Genomic DNA, 21,134 nt, shown 5'->3' on the forward strand with positions numbered 1-21,134 from the left:
TGCAGGATTTAAATACAGCCAATTTCCCACCCTTTGCCATGACTGGATGGTTTTGAATATGCTGAGCTAAGCTAAGCTATTGGCAAACCTGCTTAGCTAAGGTTGGCAGTGCTTAAAGGTGCAGGTTCAGCACTACTTACCAATGGACAAATCTACTTAGCTGGGCTATTCATTGCTTAGCATTCATATGTACACAATGCTTACACCTAGTTAGCATAGCTGTGTAATGCTTAGTATTGCTTATGTTTTATTTTTTTGGACTACCACCTGTATGGGATGGATTCATCATTCATTACATATTATAAATTTGTTTACCTTCCCTGACATCCCCCAATGTGCTGTAATTACATTTATTCTTGTGTGACTATACTGTATGAGGGCCTTGTGTTTATATGGGGGTTTCACTACTTTATTACACTGACACCTCACATCTGAGCCTAAAACACTACTCTGGTTGGGAAATATAAGTTACTTCCTACATAAATATATAAATAAATTAAAATTGTCATGATTACGCATACAAAATGGAAATGGCTTTGGTGAGGCTTGACCCATGAATGAATACATGCAATGCTGACATGCTAACCACTACACTATTGCTTATGTTGGATGTCTATTGTTATATAACTTATCGTGCCATTTCAGCTGGGCTAAGCATAGTTAAGCAATGGGCACACCCATGCAGCTATGCTTAAACTTTATTGCACATGTGAAAAAAAAATATTTATTGTGTTTTTTACTTCGTACCCTTCAGAATAGAATATCCATGCTAATGCTAAACCTGTTATTCTATCAACTTTCTTGGTTTGTGGGGACATTTGTCCCTTATGGCTTAGTCCAGATTTCTTACCCTGATGGGTTGGTCATTTAACAAGCGATCTCGCTCTATTTAAATTGCTCTACGGCAATTCTGGTGTGCAGGGGGCATGTGTATTGTGAGAGCACTGCTCTCAGACACACTGTGTGCACTCATACACTGAAGCGGGTCCATTTTACAGCATGCCTTCATGAATACGCATGATGTGCTGCCGTGCTGCATGGGAACGGTCACTTCCATGCAGGAATTAGCTATTCCTGAATGGAAGTCTACTAAATCCAGGGGTAGAAGTTTGAGACCCACAAACATTAAAAATATTGAATACTGAAACTCCCGACCACTACAAGGAAACAAGTCTAGTGGACTGTGATCCTTTATATATACATAATGCGACTCATGTCCATAATTCTCACAACTCTTGGGTAGGAAATTGATTGTATTAGTCAGTCAATGGAACACTAATTGCTAGCTGAGTGGTGTATAGCAGATGGCTAATGAAGGCAGACAGGGAGTTAATTCCAAAGTATGAAACTTATAATGGGTTAGAACATGGGTTCTGACAAAAAAAAACTCCTGAAGCTAAATGACTAAGTTGAGTTTATTGTAGATTTAGCTTGTTGGACATTCGAGCAAAAAGTTTGCTCAAATTGTATAAAAGCCTGTTGTTGAAAAGACTGTACATGATTGAGCCAATATGGTGCAGTATATCTACGAACTTTCACTGTGACTCGGGGTACTTTAAATAATCTACATATTTTTCTGAAGGTTTGATTTGGAAAGTTGAGTGGATTACATTTTTTTTAATTTTATTTTTTGAATAAGTTCTCCTTCAGTGTTTTTTTATTTTACCCTGGTGGCGAATGCGTGTATTTTAACCAGGGACATGCCAATATTCAGTTATTGTCCCTCTTTTTCCAAATGCATGGATTACGTGTGATGTATTTTTCATTGGAGTTTGTAACTAACAATATTTTTCTGCTGTGTTTGTTTTTTTTTTGTTCCCATAAGCATGGAGGATTTACTGAAAACCTAAGTCGACTCTATTCCAAGGCTGGTACTGCTTCATAGCAATTAGTGGGACTGACCCATGTAATGGTTATTCCCAGAACTGTACCTGTCTGAAAAAACAAAAAAAAAAAATAAGAAAGGTGACAAAGAGCCATATTTAGTGACTTTAGGAAACCCCAACCAGGTGAACAGGGCAAATTGGAATGTGCCAATATAGGTTCCTCAGAGCTGACAGAGGAAAAATTAAAACCTATATGGACATGGAAGGAACTACCTGCACTGACTATTAAAAACTTAGAAAAGAAGTGTTGGCTATGTCTGTGCTGACTTCTGAAGTGCAAATTATAAAATTTTAAAACTGTAATTTTAATTCTGACAAACCAGTAAGAACTCACATGCGTGATTTAAAACATATATTAAAGTTGTACATAGAACCTTATAACAATGAAAGTGTTAGACATTTTTGCAGTGGACAATTTTGAAAGAGCAGTGCCTATTCACATAAGAAAATGTGTATTTCAAAATGATTCCAAGAACTATAACAAGTTATAAGTTTATATAATTCTTATCAGTTAGTGATACATTACTTAAAATAGAAGTATCTGCATCTGAATCTAAAGTTCCAGTCTGAAGTGTACAGTTTATAAGGAATAAAAAGTAGCAAGTAGTGCTTTAACTTTTTTAAAAGTGGATAGAGTGGCCATGTATGAGATTCTGTTTCAGTAACACTGAATAGAATGCTATTAGCTGAAATGTAAAACAATATTCCTGCTTCAAATGCAGTGTTTCCTACAATAATGTAATGGCAAAGCACCTACAGTAATTGAGTCAGCACTATATCACTGTGTTATAACCAAGCCAGTAAAGTCTACTATATTTTTAGAGAGACCATCAAGCTGTGCTGAGCTCTGTATGCACGATTACCTTTGTCAAAGGTCCACAATTCTGCAAAAAAGGTGAAGGAGATAAGAATTCATGATGACAGAAAAGAATAATCCCAAACACATGAAGAAATGTTGCAGTAGCCCATGACATAACTTTAAAGTGTCATACCCAGTTGAAACACTAGGTACAATCTTTCTTTATCACACAGTCAGATCAAGAAAAGCTTTTACCTGTCTTTTAGTGGAGGGTATAGACCAAATCGTTATGGACTCTTATTTTTGAAAATTAGTCTTACCACCCGTTGTCCTACAAGGTATCTTAAGTACTTGGCTTCCAGCTTGCATAGTTTACCTTTCTTGGAATTAAGTCACACCTGTCTATTGTAATGCCTCTAACACGGCCTGTACTTGTGGTAAGTCTGACAGCGAACCATTTGAATGGATGCCCATGACAGATATGTTTGAAGCAACATGTTAGGAGTGAGGCTTTAATATTGTATCCATGAGTCTCTAAATGGTGGCCAGGGCTCTAGGTAGGTAAACTGTGTACTGAATTAGACTTTCAAGATTGCAACTGAACAGAGGGAAAAATAATAGCTTCTAATACCTCTTTGTCAAGTCTTGTGCTATCAAGGAAGTATCTCACCTTTTCTAAGTTTTCTATCAAAAACTCATCACTTTACACCTACATGAAAATGCAACTGCCCGTAAACTTTTCTACTTACTACTATATTGTGTACACAACTACAATCCTAACGTAATTTTTACTTAACAACTATAACAGCCCACTTTGACGTTTTCTACACCTTTGCTGCCCTGTGCCTCTTCTCTTCATACATCCTAATATCGAATCTTGGTTGTATGTACATTCTCAACTTTATGCCATTGCATTAATACAAAAACTGGCTATATTCACCATTGAACACTTCCTGTTTCGGGTAAGAAGGCCTCTATAATTCAACTGATTAGTCTCAAAATACCAGTGTATACAATGCCACCTGAATCATTTAATTGTACTGCAAGGTTCACTTTTTCCAGACATCTAACATATATTTTCTGCTGATTTGTACAGACTGTATATTGCTTTCACTTTGTACATTCTATGGACTCTTTGGAGATTTTCACCCTGGACTCCACTGAAAATGGGCCTTGGCCCAGCTGGACCATCCCATCCCATTGATCAAAGGAAATAAATAAATAAATAAATAAATAACCAACCAACCACACAAATGAACAAATTAATGAATAAATTAATCATTTTTATAGTCTAAGATCTGCAAGATTCTAGTTGCCTGTGTATCTTGTATGCTAACTCCTTTCTTCCTGGTTTTGATTTCGGGGTCTCTGCATTCATGTCACTATCATGCTGCCCCCATCTCATCTACCCTGAATGGGCATATCAAGCCATTGATTTACTGCTTTCTGAATGCATGAGACTGGTACACTGTATCTAGGCATTTTCCCTCCTTCCACATCTTCCACAATGCTTTAAAAATAGGGAACATTTTTTCCTAATATTCATAGATTCATAGATTCATAGATTCAAACCCTGAACCTTGTGTTTGTGACACTGTGTGTCAAGTCAGGGAGTACAGGCACAGGTTCATAGGTTCATAGGTTGGTACTAGGCTATCGGCCCTAGGGCCTATACAAGCCTAGCCATAACAATTCCCTGGATATTTCTTCCCACAATATTTACTTCCCAGGACACCTGTCTAGCAAGGCGACTGATATGATCCCTGGGGTAAATTTCCTACCTCCCATCCAGTCATCAAGATTCCTTTTGAAGAGGCCATGGAGGCACTCTGGTTGACATGTATGGGCAGTCTATTCCAGAGTATGGGGAGTCTCTGGGTCAGGAACCTATCCCTCCAGCATCTTTTGTTCATTGCGATGACAATTTTTAGAGTCCTGGAGCGTGTGGCTCTGAGAGATTGGGATTTCTTTAAGTGGAGCATGTCCAACCGCTCAGGGTTTGACATGGCCTTGTATGTTAAGCAGAGATCACCTCTGAGTAGACGTTATGCCACAGAGTATAGCTGGAGTTTTTTTTTAGATGGTCAGCATAGGGCATCTGCTTTAGGCCTGTGATTCTTTTAGTGAGGTATTTCTGCAGCCTTTCCAGCTGTTGCAGATGTCTTGTGAGGTACATACCAAATGGGGCATTGTACTCTATAATGGTTCTAAAGAGGGATGAGTACAGTGGGACAATGACCTCCTTTTTTCTGGATGAAAAGCCCTTAGTGATAAGGTGTGCCACATAGAAGGATTTCATGACTGTTGTGGTGATGTGGTTATCAAAGGTAAGACCACTGTCCACCTGTGTCCCTAAGTCTCTCATCACACTTTTGGGGTTTAGTGTACTGCCACCTATGGGTAATTCATGGGTACATGTTTTTTCCCAAAGGGGATAACTATACATTTCTTGGCATTAAGCTTGAGCCCATGGCTCTGGCACCAAACCTCTGTTTCTGTAAGACCCTTTTGTAGAATATCCACATTATTTGGGGATTCAATAATGGCTCCCAGTTTGCAGTCATCTGCAAACTTTGTTAGCTAGAGTCCCTTAGTGTTGGCCTGTACTTCAGAGAAGTAGATGCCAAACAAGAGTGGTCCCAGGTCTGTACCCTAAGGTACTCCACTTGTCACTTGTCCGGAGCTGGATTTGGCGTCAACTACTGGGTTCTGTCAGTAAGCCAGTTGGCAACCCATCGAGTGACATAGGGATTTATACCCAGCTTAGTAAGTTTAACTGTGATTCCAGAGTGGGGGATGATGTTGAAGGCCTTGGCGAGGTCCATATAGGCTGTGTGGGCCACTTTATCCTTGTTCACAGCTCTGGAGACTGATTTGAAGAAGTCAATCAGGTTCAGGAGAAATGATCAGCCCTTCACAAACCCAAACTGGGTGGGATCCAGTGTTTGAAGCTTGCCAATGTCTTTGTTTATAAGTTCCATGATAATGTGTTCCATGCCCTTGCAGATCAGGCTCGTCAGACTGATGGGACGGTAGTTCCCGGGATCCAAGGTGGATCTCCCATTGTGGAGTGGGATAACTGTAGCTGTGTGCCACTCAGTGGGCATGAAGCCTGAGGTGAGGCTATGATTAAACATGACACTTAGGTGAGGTGCGAGTTCATTTTGTAGTTCATGTAGTACACAGCCCAGGATGTCATCTGTTCCCATGGATGCTGTGTTCTTAGCTTTGGAGAGTGTGGTTTCTACCTGTGTGGCTATGATTACCAGAATTTGGCAATCTTTTGGTATTGAGATGGCCCCTTTAGGGGATGAGAGGGAGGTGAAGTTGGCATTAAATCGATCTGCCAGGATATTGGCAATATCCTTGGGATCAGTATATTTAATGCCATTCTGTTGTAGCTCAGAGCAGATCTGAGCATTGTCATTTAGATTCTTGACATAACTATAGAATGCCTTGTGGTTGTCTTTGGAATCTTTGGCAATTTTATTTTCATAACTAGCTTTGGAGGATTTTATGAGGGATCTCAGCTTCTTACTCAGGCTGCATCCTGGGATTTTCCTCTTTGTTGCAACAGTTTCTTCCTTCTGTTGTATAGTTTGTTTATGGCAGTGGACCTCCAGACTGGCTTCCTTTTTTTGGAGAAGAGCGTCTTGGTTCTATTTGGGAAGGCACGATTCATGCATGAGTGGATGTGCTTGTATAGTGCCTTAGTGTAGGATTCTGCAGTCGAACTTTCACATTCCATCTGCATGGGTGTCATGAAGTTTGTCACTTCTGACTTCAGTAGCATGAAGTTGACTTTGGAGAAGTTTTTTTAAGGAGGTTTCCTTACTGGGGGGTGGGGGTGGGATGTGGATGTCAAGGGTGATTTGCTTATGGTCATACCTGTCCAATGAGGGAGTGACCACTGGTGTGGAGCATCTATCTCCCATATTGGTAATGACCAGGTCAAGGATATTGGAGCCCCTGTTGGGACAATGGATTAGTTGATCCAGGGCATTGGAGTTTATGAATTCCAAGAAGCGTTGGGCAAAGGTGTTGGTACCCAAGTAGTTTTCCCAGTTAATGGCAGGGTAGTTGAAATCACCCAGTATTAGGGTATTTGGTTGTATCTTAATATTTCCAGTATGTTTAGAAAGGTGTAATGAGAATCTTGGGGCATGGTGGGGGATCTGTAGCAAGCTACAATTTGGATTGCAGTCTTACCTAGTGTTAGTTGCACCTGGAGAATTTCAGATGCATTGTGTTGGGCAACTAGACTGGAGGTGTGAATATCCTTGGTGAATATGGACACTCCTCCACCTTTATTGTTTCGGTCTTGGTTTGGTGGCCAAAAAGTGTGATAAGAGTTGTAGCCTGGTATTGCAGGGGTGCTCTCTAGAGCCTTGAACCAGGTCTCAGTTACTGCACAGATATCGATGTTCTCCATTTTTAGGAGTGCCTCGAGAGAGTGCATTTTGAGATTTAGACTTCTAGCATTGAGTAGCATTACCTTCAGATTTTGCATGCTTGTATCTGTTACAGTGGTGGTTTTGTCCTTTGAACATTGCCTAAAAAAGGCACTATAGGGGTGGCAAGAGCTTTGAGGTTGTAAATGTTTCCTTAAACTGTCTGAATTTTACATGCTCATTACTATCAACATTTATACTATGTAACAAATATTACTGTCTGTCAACATTGATATATATATAACCTCCACCATTTGTTTGTTACTAACTCTATGCTTGCATACTGGGGTACCTTTGGAAATGGTAATCATACTTACGTAGTCTAACAGAGCTCAGTTTTCTCTTCTTTTCCAAAATATAGTACATTTTTGCCAGCTTAGTTGTAACACAGTGACATAATCCTAACTCAGTTATTCACAACTCCACAAACCCACAACTCTCCTTTTTCTTATGTGGATTATAATTTTCTCTATCAGTAGCCTGTCCCTACTTTTTTACATCCTTACTGACCCTCCCGAGATCTGTACTTCTTTACATCCTTAGTGACCCTCCTGAGATCTGTACTTCTTTACATCCTTAGTGACCCTCCCGAGATCTGTACTTCTTTACATCCTTAGTGACCCTCCTGAGATCCGTACTTCTTTACATCCTTAGTGATCCTCCCGAGATCTGTACTTCTTTACACCCTTAGTGACCCTCCCAAGATCTGTACTTCTTTTCATCCTTAGTGATCCTCCTGAAATCTGTACTTCTTTACATCCTTAGTGACCCTCCCGAGATCTGTACTTCTTTACATCCTTAGTGACCCTCCCGAGATCTGTACTTCTTTGCATCCTTAGTGACCCTCCCGAGATCTGTACTTCTTTACATCTTTAGTGACCCTCCCAAGATCTGGACTTCTTTACATCCTTAGTGACCCTCCCGACATCTGTCTTGCTTTCTTCGTTTTACAGGTTTACAGGTTCATAGGTGTGTTCCAGCCACCAGGCTAAGAGCCACTGGGGCCTTTTTAAGCCTAGCCACACATTCCAAATCTCTGACAAGTTCTGGTACCCTTGATAAGTGCAAACAGGGGCTTAGGAAAGTAAAAATTTACAACAAGGGGCCTGGAAGATAAACTACTTATAGACTGCCTCTGTCTGCTAGAGACATAGGTGCCAAACCAGGGATGAATTTTCAGTTTCCTATCCAACTGTCTAAGTTACAGTTAATTTTTTTTAGGGAAGAACTCTGCTTCAAATGGCTGGAGAGCCTGTTACAAAGAAGAGTTAGTCTCTGGGATATAATCCTGTCTCTCCAGCAGGACTTATTTATATCACAGGCCAGGTTTAAATCATTAGAATAGGTAATTCTGGTGCTATTTGTTTTTCAGATATGCAGGAGGTCAATCTGAGTGGGGTCTGGCAATGCCCTGTATGTCAGACTTAGATCTCCCTTTAACAGCCTGTAGGAGATGGAATACAGGGCTAGGGCTTTGAGGCAGTCTGCATAGGACATGCATTTTATGCCTTGTATTCTTTTAGTGAGGAACATCTGTGGACATTCTAATTGTTACATATGCCTGATTCATACATACCAAAGAGAGCATTGTACTCAATGATAGGTCTACTGAATTTCAAAATGACTGCAACAGTTCATTTCACCTCACACACCATATACCTTTGCTTATAAGTTGCACAACATAGAATGATTTCCTCTCTACAGTAGACGAGTGATAGTCAAAGGCTACATTAATGTGTATGTGTGTCCCCAAGTCCCTGAATACTGTGACTCTTGGAGCTGTCTTGTCAATATGATAGTTACCAGGTGTGGATGACTTTCTGAAGGGTACTACTGTGCATTTCTTGTCATTTAGATTTATTCCGTGATTTTGACACCAGTTATTTGTTTGTGATAGCCGTTCTTGCGGGACATTAGCATCAGTGGGAGATTCGATCATCTGAAAATATGGTCAGCCAAGGGCTCTTGATGTTGGCTTTCACTTCAGGGAAGAGGGGTTATGCTGGTGACTGGCCTCTTTGTAGAGATAGACTCCTCAGTTCTAACTTCTGTGGTCCTGTATGTGAGCCAGCTGGCTACCCACTGGGTGATGTAAGGGTTTATTTATTTTATTTATTTTTATTTATTTGGTATTTGTTTACCGGGAAAGTCCAGCTGGGCATGAATCCCATTTTCAGCGGAGGCCTAGGGAGAAAAGCTCCAACATACATAGTTCACTTAACAAACTACATAATATTATCACAAGAAGTACAGTAACAAACAATAGAATCGACATACAAGATAAATAGTCAGATCAGAAAACCATACAGTGAATATTGAACAACAATCATAGGATACTGAACACCTAGTAAAGTACATTCAGTAGTGATAACCAGTGGTAAAGATGCTAAACATTTTAAATATGGGCAAAAGACTGAGAAAGGAAAGAGATTTTGCTTTTGGGAAAGATTATGAAATGGAGTTAAAGTGGGGAGCTATCGGAGAAGTAACTGGTGCTTTGGCTAATAAGAGAAGGGAGGTAAGGAAAGGTAAAAGGAAGAGCAACGGAAAGTGGCTGGTCTAAATGTGTGGAAGGTATTATAGCCTTGCACTACCTGTGTGCTCTCCATGGCACAGACGTCAGGATTCTCTAGGGTGAGGAGAGCTAGTAGGACATGAGGCTTCTTGACAAGACTCCTAGCATTAAGGAGCAACACCTTTAGATTTGTTTGTTTTCTATTTGGTATTGTCAGTTAATATTCCTGGATCTATGGAATACAGTGGGATGCCCAATAAATTTAAATAGCTGAAGGGGGGTGTGACATCACAAAAGGATAATTCTGTGCTTACTGACAGAAGCAAATGAAAGAGGACAGCAAAGGAAATATGTGAGTAAATTTACATATGGGATAGGCAACTAGGGGGGCAGTGAGTTTAAAAACACAACATGGGAGGGGTGGGAAAATTTAAATCTCTGTGCGACTATATCAACAACAATGTTCTTCATACAGTCTTTATTCCTTTTTGTATGACTGTGACAATTTTTTTCTTTGCATTTAATATCTCTTTCCTTAATACTTCCAGTGACATCTTTGCATTTAATATCTCTTTCCTTAATACTTCCAGTGCCATCTTTGCATTTAATATCTCTTTCCTTAATACTTCCAATGCCATCTTTGCATTTAATATCTCTTTCCTTAATACTTCCAATGCCATCTTTGCATTTAATATCTCTTTCCTTAATACTTCCAATGCCATCTTTGCATTTAATATCTCTTTCCTTAATACTTCCAATGCCATCTTTGCATTTAATATCTCTTTCCTTAATACTTCCAATGCCATCTTTGCATTTAATATCTCTTTCCTTAATACTTCCAATGCCATCTTTGCATTTAATATCTCTTTCCTTAATACTTCCAATGCCATCTTTGCATTTAATATCTCTTTCCTTAATACTTCCAGTGATCTCTTTGCATTTAATATCTCTTTCCTTAATACTTCCAATGCCATCTTTGCATTTAATATCTCTTTCCTTAATACTTCCAATGCCATCTTTGCATTTAATATCTCTTTCCTTAATACTTCCAATGCCATCTTTGCATTTAATATCTCTTTCCTTAATACTTCCAATGCCATCTTTGCATTTAATATCTCTTTCCTTAATACTTCCAATGCCATCTTTGCATTTAATATCTCTTTCCTTAATACTTCCAATGCCATCTTTGCATTTAATATCTCTTTCCTTAATACTTCCAATGCCATCTTTGCATTTAATATCTCTTTCCTTAATACTTCCAATGCCATCTTTGCATTTAATATCTCTTTCCTTAATACTTCCAATGCCATCTTTGCATTTAATATCTCTTTCCTTAATACTTCCAATGCCATCTTTGCATTTAATATCTCTTTCCTTAATACTTCCAATGCCATCTTTGCATTTAATATCTCTTTCCTTAATACTTCCAATGCCATCTTTGCATTTAATATCTCTTTCCTTAATACTTCCAATGCCATCTTTGCATTTAATATCTCTTTCCTTAATACTTCCAATGCCATCTTTGCATTTAATATCTCTTTCCTTAATACTTCCAATGCCATCTTTGCATTTAATATCTCTTTCCTTAATACTTTCAATGCCATCTTTGCAGTTAATATCTCTTTCCTTAATACATCCAATGCCATCTTTGCATTTAATATCTCTTTCCTTAATACTTCCAATGCCATCTTTGCATTTAATATCTCTTTCCTTAATACTTCCAATGCCATCTTTGCATTTAATATCTCTTTCCTTAATACTTCCAATGCCATCTTTGCATTTAATATCTCTTTCCTTAATACTTCCAATGCCATCTTTGCATTTAATATCTCTTTCCTTAATACTTCCAATGCCATCTTTGCATTTAATATCTCTTTCCTTAATACTTCCAATGCCATCTTTGCATTTAATATCTCTTTCCTTAATACTTCCAATGCCATCTTTGCATTTAATATCTCTTTCCTTAATACTTCCAATGCCATCTTTGCATTTAATATCTCTTTCCTTAATACTTCTAATGCCATCTTGCAGGCCATTGTAATAGCCAATTATCCTTAAGACTCAAATGCCATCTTGTGTTTGTAAGGCAAACACCTTAACTATTAGGCCACCCTCTATCTCTTTCCTTAATATTTTCCAATGCCATCTTTGCATTTAATATCTCTTTCCTTAATACTTCCAATGCCAGCTTTGCATTTAATATCTCTTTGCTTAATACTTTCCAATGCCATCTTTGCATTTAATATATCTTTCCTTAATACTTCCAATGCCATCTTTGCATTTAATATCTCTTTCCTTAATACTTCCAATGCCATCTTTGCATTTAATATCTCTTTCCTTAATACTTCCAATGCCATCTTTGCATTTTATATCTCTTTCCTTAATACTTCCAATGCCATCTTTGCATTTCATATCTCTTTCCTTAATACTTCCAATGCCATCTTTGCATTTCATATCTCTTTCCTTAATACTTCCAATGCCATCTTTGCATTTCATATCTCTTTCCTTAATACTTCCAATGCCATCTTTGCATTTCATATCTCTTTCCTTAATACTTCCAATGCCATCTTTGCATTTCATATCTCTTTCCTTAATACTTCCAATGCCATCTTTGCATTTCATATCTTTTTCCTTAATACTTCCAATGCCATCTTTGCATTTCATATCTCTTTCCTTAATACTTCCAATGCCATCTTTGCATTTCATATCTCTTTCCTTAATACTTCCAATGTCATCTTTGCATTTCATATCTCTTTCCTTAATACTTCCAATGCCATCTTTCCATTTAATATCTCTTTCCTTAATACTTCCAATGCCAACTTTGCATTTCATATCTCTTTCCTTAATACTTCCAATGCCAACTTTGCATTTCATATCTCTTTCCTTAATACTTCCAATGCCAACTTTGCATTTCATTTGTCTTTCCTTAATACTTCCAATGCCATCTTTGCATTTAATATATCTATCCTTAATACTTCCAATGCCATCTTTGCATTTAATATCTCTTTCCTTAATACTTCCAATGCCATCTTTGCATTTACTATATCTTTCCTTAATACTTCCAATGCCATCTTTGCATTTAATATCTCTTTCCTTAATACTTCCAATGCCATCTTTGCATTTCATATCTCTTTCCTTAATATTTCCAATGCCATCTTTGCATTCAATATCTTTTTCCTTAATACTTCCAATGCCATCTTTGCATTTCATATCTCTTTCCTTAATACTTCCAATGCCATCTTTGCATTTAATATATCTTTCCTTAATACTTCCAATGCCATCTTTGCATTTAATATCTCTTTCCTTAATACTTCCAATGCTATCTTTGCATTTAATATATCTTTCCTTAATACTTCCAATGCCATCTTTGCATTTCATATCTCTTTCCTTAATACTTCCAATGCCAACTTTGCATTTCATATCTTTTTCCTTAATACTTCCAATGCCATCTTTGCATTTAATATATATATCCTTAATACTTCCAATGCCATCTTTGCATTTAATATCTCTTTCCTTAATACTTCCAATGCCATCTTTGCATTTACTATATCTTTCCTTAATACTTCCAATGCCATCTTTGCATTTAATATCTCTTTCCTTAATACTTCCAATGCCATCTTTGCATTTCATATCTCTTTCCTTAATATTTCCACTGCCATCTTTGCATTCAATATCTTTTTCCTTAATACTTCCAATGCCATCTTTGCATTTCATATCTCTTTCCTTAATACTTCCAATGCCATCTTTGCATTTAATATCTCTTTCCTTAATACTTCCAATGCCATCTTTGCATTTCATATCTCTTTCCTTAATACTTCCAATGCCATCTTTGCATTTAATATCTCTTTCCTTAATACTTCCAATGCTATCTTTGCATTTAATATCTCTTTCCTTAATACTTCCAATGCCATCTTTGCATTTAATATCTCTTTCCTTAATAATTCCAATGCCATCTTTGCATTTAATATCTCTTTCCTTAATACTTCCAATGCCATCTTTGCATTTAATATCTCTTTCCTTAATACTTCCAATGCCATCTTTGCATTTAATATCTCTTTCCTTAATACTTCCAATGCCATCTTTGCATTTAATATCTCTTTCCTTAATACTTCCAATGCCATCTTTGCATTTAATATCTCTTTCCTTAATACTTCAATGCCATCTTTGCATTTAATATCTGTTTCCTTAATACTTCCAATGCCATCTTTGCATTTAATATCTCTTTCCTTAATACTTCCAATGCCATCTTTGCATTTAATATCTCTTTCCTTAATACTTCCAATGCCATCTTTTCATTTAATATCTATTTTCTTAATACTTCCAGTGCCATCTTTGCATTTAATAACTCTTTCCTTAATACTTCAATGCCATCTTTGCATTTAATATCTCTTTCCTAAATACTTCCAATGCCATATTTGCATTTAATATCTCTTTCCTTAATACTTCTAATGCCATCTTTGCATTTAATATCTCTTTCCTTAATACTTCCAATGCCATCTTTGCATTTAATATCTCTTTCCTTAATACTTCCAATGCCATCTTTGCATTTAATATCTCTTTCCTTAATACTTCAATGCCATATTTGCATTTAATATCTCTTTCCTTAATACTTCCAATACAATCTTTGCATTTAATATCTCTTCCCTTAATACTTCCAATACCATCATCTTTATTTTTTTCATATTTTTTGCTTGTTATTCATTATCTCGAGGGACAACTAATACCAGTCAGAAAGTCAGATTCTTCTGTTGTAAAATGTCCTAATCAGCAGCCACAAGTGTAAAAATAAGAGTTTTATTAAGAATGGGGGGACCTTCTCATAACCATACCTAGGCCGTTTGGTGTCTTGCGCAGTTTGTGCCCCCTCAACTCAAATTTGAGGAGCAAAAAAAAGTCTTCCTGTCTTCCTAAAAAAAAAAAAAGATGATCAAATAAAAAGTATTTTCTGCACTCTAATCTGTAGCAGGCTGCACAAGCAGCTTCCTACTATGGTATAAAGAACAGTGAAATTCAGTTGTACCAGCGAATGCAGTATCACCATTCATTTCTGAAGCCTATAACTTAATGCCAGTGTTGCATTTGCACCTAATTAGCAATTGCACATCACATACTAACAGTTTATGGCAGCTGCCCCCTTCACTAGCTAATGAGCTCAGCGATCTTTGAGTTGGTATATATAAGTAACAGGAGGGTGTGGAGGACTCTGTCCACCATGTAGGAAGGGTCAGTTATTTTTATTGAATTTTTTCCTGTGACTATGACAATGCAATAGTCAAGATTCTAGTCTCACAGCAGACTGACTTTTAAACAATTCACCAAATATCAGGAGTTTCAACAAGTCAGACTCAATGAGCTACAGCTTAATCAGTTGTTTGTCAAAATTTTGAACAAGATCTTGTTTTTTTCCCTTTTTCTCCCTCCTTCTTTAGTTCTTGTTAGGCCTTCTCCTTTTCCTTTCCTCTTTACTAATTTCCAATATTATGAAAATACATCATTTATTTATTTAGTTTCTTGACATTTGGTTTCAGTCCATGACTATCTTCTTCTTCTTCTTCTTTCGGCTTTTTCCCGGTTAGGGGTCGCCACAGCGGATCACCTGTCCACTCATGATTGGCAGTGGAGTTTAACAGTAGTCCATGACTTTATTATTCGAGACAAACCTTCCTGAAGGATGGCTAAGGTATTTGGGGATTCAGTTGGGAAGTAGGGGTTGGGAGGGTGGCCTAATGGTTAAGGTGTTTGCCTTACAAACACAAAGTGCAGGGTTTGAGTCTCACAAGGAATAATTGGCTAGGCTTAAAATGGCTCGCAAGGGCAGTTAGCTTAGTACTAACCTATGAACCTATGAACCTATGAACCTATGAACCAGTGACTGCCCCTAAGCATGTGGTTATCTGCAAACCTAGTCAGCCAAAGCCCTTTGATGTTAGCTTTTACTCCAGAGAAGTAGATACCAAACAGGAGAGGTCCCAACAAACAATCCTGGGGGACTCCACTAATGACTGCTCTCTTTGTGGCGGTAACTTCCCCTGTTTTGATTATCTCCATCCTATCTGTGAGACTGTTGACAATTCAGCTGGCTAACACAGGGGTTTATTCCCAGTTTATTTAGCTTTTCAACTACTCCTGAGTGTGTAATTGTGTCAAAAGCTTTGGAAAAGTCGAAGTATGCAGTGTACACCATTTTGCCTTCATCCATTGCTTTGGTGATCTTTTCAAAAAAAATCCACCAGGCTGAATAAATATGACCTGCCCCTGCTGAATCCAAAATAAGACAAGTCCAGTGTTTGGAGGTTCCCTATGTCCTTACTGATTAGTTCCTTCATAAGTCTTTCCATGGCTTTGTATACAAGACTGGTCAGACTTATGGGTCTGTAATTCCCTGGGTCTGTGGAAGGTCATCCCATATGCAGGAGAATGACTGTAACTGTTCTCCATTCACTTGATACAAAACCTGTATCCATGCTGAGATTGAACAATGTTGATAAGGGGTGTGCTAATCACACTTTATGCTATTTAAGATGCATCCTTGTATATTGCCAGGACCCATCAATGCAGTATTTGTAGCTTTTGATAGCAGTTTTAGGACTTGGTCTTGTGTTTAGCTGGACATTTTTGTGATATTTCTGGCTCACAACAGTTTTTGACCCTCACCTCGGTCTCAGATGTCCATCACCTCCTCAGACAGTTCACCTACCTTACTTTAATCTTCCCTCAGAAGATCCTAGCTCTTGTTTCCTTTTTCTTCTTACACCCCCCAGACTGACCCCCACCATGGCATAGTCAGCTTCTGGTTGTCTTACCTTGGTGTCTTAGGCAGGCTTCTTTATCCTGTTTGAGATGTACAATGTGTAGATCCTCCCTCTTATTATTAATTCTTGAACCCCCATGTAAAGCTAAGTTCATCCACTGAACACTGCATTGTTCTCTTACAGCTTGGATGTGAGATGGCTGTAATCGACTCCAGGGAGGGTGAGATCCCACCCTTTTTCTTTCTGTTGTAGTCCTGCTCCCGTCTCCAGATTCCACCATTAGCTTCTTCTACTGAATCTGCTGTCATTTAAACTTTATTGATACCATAATATTCTCCTTTCTTTCTGTATGGCTTGATGCCCAAGGTGCTTGCGTTCTTCAGCGATATTAGGTCTTTTCTATGCAGCCCTGGTGCATTACAGTTTAAGCCGCACTTGACAGTGACTGCAGCTCTTCCTGCATTTCTGTTCTTCCTGATATCCTTAGGAAGTGGCATCTCACGATATCCATTTCCTGCTCTCATTTATTACTTTTCAATGTTTCGGTTATTCTTGCCATGCCCACGTCACTGACATGTACTAGGATAATGCGGCCATTTTATTTTCTACGCTTTCAGAATTAAACATTTCATTTCAGTGTTTCTCTTTGGCATTCATGTTGCTCTCCTTCCTATCCCTTCATGTCCCACATTCCCAACCTAGTTTTGAAACTATAACAGATCTGATATTCCTTTCTAGTCTGGATTTAAGCAAGGCTGTCCTACCTGGTGCTGCTGGAACCTGCCCATGGCGTACATTTCTTCTCATGCCATGTCATCTCCCTGCTTCCTACAAAGGTGGTTCCTACTTCCTTATCAGTTCCCTCAGCCAGGAATTGAACTATGATGTTTGGTTCTTCCTAGCCATTCTGTCAGTAGGTACCATAACAGTTCTGAGAAAATGTCACTATGCATCTCAGCTTCTGGCAAAACTTTGTTTTCTCCCTAACCCCTCTTTTACAGTTGCCAGAACTGACCTCCTCACACAGGGTACTTGTAGAAACAAAAGACTAACTTGGTCAACACAAAATAGCTAAAAAAAATAGTTCCAAAAGACATATAGAAGTGATGCTGGTCTTGTAACAAATAGGGAAATCTCAAAACAGAAAACCCGCTGCTTTGAACACACCTGACATATTACCCTGCAAATTCCTGTCATTTCATGGATAATCTTCTATGCATCACATCCACCAAATCTGATTTTATGCAGAGTGAAAAGGACACGAGGAAGTGAAACTGTTCAGTAAAACATGCCTGTGAGAATTAGAGACCTTCAGTAGCGAGAATGACAAAATGTACGAGGCAGGAAGGTTACTGATAGAATCTGTCAGACTCCATTCCTTCACAAAACTCTGAATGAACTCAGGAGAATTCTGTCAATTGTGATGCAGATATCTGTTGTCAGCTTGTTTCTCTTTTATATGGATATCATCAGTTACTGTATAAATTAGGAACTACAACATCAGCATGATTGTGTACAAGGTTCAGAAATCAGCCAGGCATCTAACATAAGAATAGTTCCTCCTTCAGAGAAGCATGCTCCCATTAAAAAAGAGAAGAAAGGAGAAAACTGGCTTGCTTGAGTTTATAATGCACTTAATAATGAGATTGTTTCTGTTAGTTATAGTAACAGTACAAGCAAAAGTCCTTCTGCCCTTAAAACAATGTGAGCAAAAGTATTTCTACAAGCCTGTCATTCTTTAAACATACAGCTGCCAAGTAATATTTTGATTATGATAAAGTGAGACTTCAGTGATGGCCATGATAACAAGGAGAGACCGTATGCCTGAGATAATATGGGTCCCCATGGCATTTAGCAGTACTAAACTACATGGAATCTTTTGTCATTGGCAGCACCAGACATTATGGATTCACGTGGCAGTTATAGGTTCATAAGTATATAGTAGGCTAACTACCACCACAGCCTTTATAAGGCTAGCTGTGCAATCTGACCCAATTGTGTCCCTATCTATCATGAGCACTTATTAGGAGAGGGCTATGTTAGTGAAGAAGTTTCTACAGGTTATGTGGAGGAGGTATGTTAGTTTGGGCATTACTGTCTAATCCTATCAATCAGAGATGCAGAGGCTACACCAGGGGTGAATTTCCGATGTCCCATCCCTTGGTCAGTATTACTCTTGAATAGGATTTGGGATGGGTTCTGTTTCACTTGGCTGGGGAGCCTGTTCCAGAGCATGGGAATCCTCTGAGGCACATATCTGTCTCACCAACATGTCTTGTTTATATTCGTAGATTCACAGGAAATAAATTACTAGGCTAAGGGCTTAGGAGCCCTTACAAGCCTAGCTAATATAATCTGATTTTACTCAGTATATGACCCCTAGGGTCAAGAAGATGGCAAGAATTTGTGACTGTGCCTTGAGTATCCAGATTGCCCCTGTCCATAAGGAACATAGGCACTACACCAGGTGTGAATTTGCAATTCCCCATCCAGTGATCTAAATTGCATTTGAAGAGAGCCAGGGGAGGTGCCTGCTTAATGTGAATAAGAAGCCTGTTTCAAAGAAGGGCTATCTCTTTGACCCATATCAGTCATCTCCAGCATGTTTTGTTTTAGTTGCTGACTAAGTTTAGATCCCTAGAGTAGATGGCCCTCATGCTTTTTGAGTTGTGGATGTGTAACAGCTCCATCAGGACTGGATTTGTGAGTGCCTTGTAGGTCAGGCTTAGGTCATCCCTTAATAATCGGTAGGAGACAGAGTAAATGGATAGGGCTTTTAGTCTATCTGCATATAACATATGACTTTGTATTTTCTTTGAGAGGAACCCCAGAGGTCCAGATGCTGTAAGTGCCTAGTCAAGTGCATGCCCAATGGTGCATTGTACTCAATTATTGGTCTAATGATGGCTGAGTACAGTGGGACTATAATTTTCTTGGATCTGGATGTCATACCTTTGCTTATAAGTTGTGTCCCATAGAAGGAATTCCTCACCACTGTGGACACATGGTGGTCAAAGTTCAGGCTACTATCTATCTGTGTACATAGAACTCTTACCTCTGAGTTTACTCTTAGGGGTCTGCTATTGATGTTGTAATTTGCAGATGTATTTGACTTCCCAAAGGGTATGATAATGTATTTTTTCATATTTAGTTTTAGACCATGGTTTTGGCACTAATCATTTGTCTGACCTAGACCATCCTGAAGGATATCTGCATCATTGGGGGATTCAATGATTGTCCCCAGCTTGCAGTCATTAGCAACCATTGTCATCCAGCAGTCTTCCACATTAGCTTTCTCTTTAGAGAAGTATATTCCAAAGAGGAGTGGTCCCAGCTCTGAGCCTTGGAGCACACTACTAGTAATTGGCCTATTGCTATATCTGGATTCATCTACTTTAACCACGTGTCTTGTCCATGAGCCAACTGGCTATCCATCTGGTGACATAGGGATTTATGCCCAGTTTTGTCAGCTTATCTATAATACCTGAATTGGAGAATTATTTCAAATGCCTTGACCAGGTCGAGCTAGGTGTTATGTACTGTTTTACCTTCAGCCATGGCCTTACTGACTTTCTCAAAGAAATCTACCAGATTCAGTAGTCATGACCTGTCCTTGAAAAAGCAGAATTGGAGTGGGTTGAGTATTTAGAGATTTCCTATGTCATTATTTATCAGGTCCATGATTATTTTTTCTATGGCCTTACATATAGGACTAGTCAAAAGTATAGGTCTGTAATGTTCTGGCTCAATAGATGGTCCCCATTTATGCAGAGGGATGACTGTTGCTGCCCTCCACCCTATTAGGACAAAGCCAGTCAGGAAGCTGTGGTTAAATAGAGATCCTAATGGGCCTGATAAGCCCAGATTGAAGCTCTTTAAGAGGCAACTTTGTATATTGTCAGGCCTTACTGAAGCCATGTTTTTAGCTTTAAAGAGTGCAGTGGTAACCTGTTATTTCTTGGCAGAGAATGGAGGGGGGATGATGAGGAGATGAAATTTGATCTGAATTTGTTGCCCAGCAGATTTGCTGTATCTTCTGGTGGAGTACTGCTTGTTTGACTTGCTGTTCTCTGCCTGACTAATGTTGATCTCTGTCTGCATTTGAATTTGGATTGAAGTTATTCATTTAAGGTTTGGTTACTTCTATGTTTTATCTTTTTCTTATACTGCATTTTGTTTTGTTCTGTATGGCATTTTAAGAGGTCTTGGCTAGGATCAGTTAGAAAAGAATTATTTTGCAGACAGTGAATATCACCCAGCTAATTAGTGGGAGGATCTGAGAACTAGCATTTCTAATCCAACTAGAAATATTTATTGGCATCTTTATTTCTCCGTAGTTCTTGTTTGACTAGCTGTTCTCTGTCTATTGTTGATCTCTGTCTGCATTTCATTTTCCCACCCTGCTACCCCACTGCTGTTGTGCTTTTAAACTTGGTGACCTTTGAGTTACCTGCTCCTACTGTAAATCTAATTTTGGACACTTCTCCCAGTCTCATCTCATCAGCTCATTCTACTCAGCACTGAGAGATCTTCTGGGAATTGCTGGTGAAGGTTTATTGTGCCTGTTGTTTTAAGTGTCTTTGTTCTGATTTAAGCACTTGGGCTCCAAACCAGTTTTACATTAAGAAGGTTTGTGGTCATTTTGACATGTACTTCCCTTGACTATATGAAGAAAGACATTGTGAAGGTTTGTGGTCTACACTCTTGCATTACTGTCTAAACAGATTTTTA

At 38.5% G+C, this 21,134-nt stretch overlaps 1 protein-coding gene across 1 annotated transcript in view; it reads left to right on the plus strand.

The window, feature by feature from the left end:
* Positions 1 to 21,134, plus strand: part of LOC122804751 (galectin-1-like) — a 146,000-nt gene that overhangs the window by 71,075 nt on the left and 53,791 nt on the right. The gene's annotated exons all lie outside the window — the stretch shown is intronic.

This window comes from Protopterus annectens, chromosome 6.part0 (genome assembly GCF_019279795.1).
Source record: "Protopterus annectens isolate FY-2018-M chromosome 6.part0, PAN1.0, whole genome shotgun sequence".
In the NCBI taxonomy this organism is placed as follows: Eukaryota; Metazoa; Chordata; order Ceratodontiformes; family Protopteridae; genus Protopterus; species Protopterus annectens.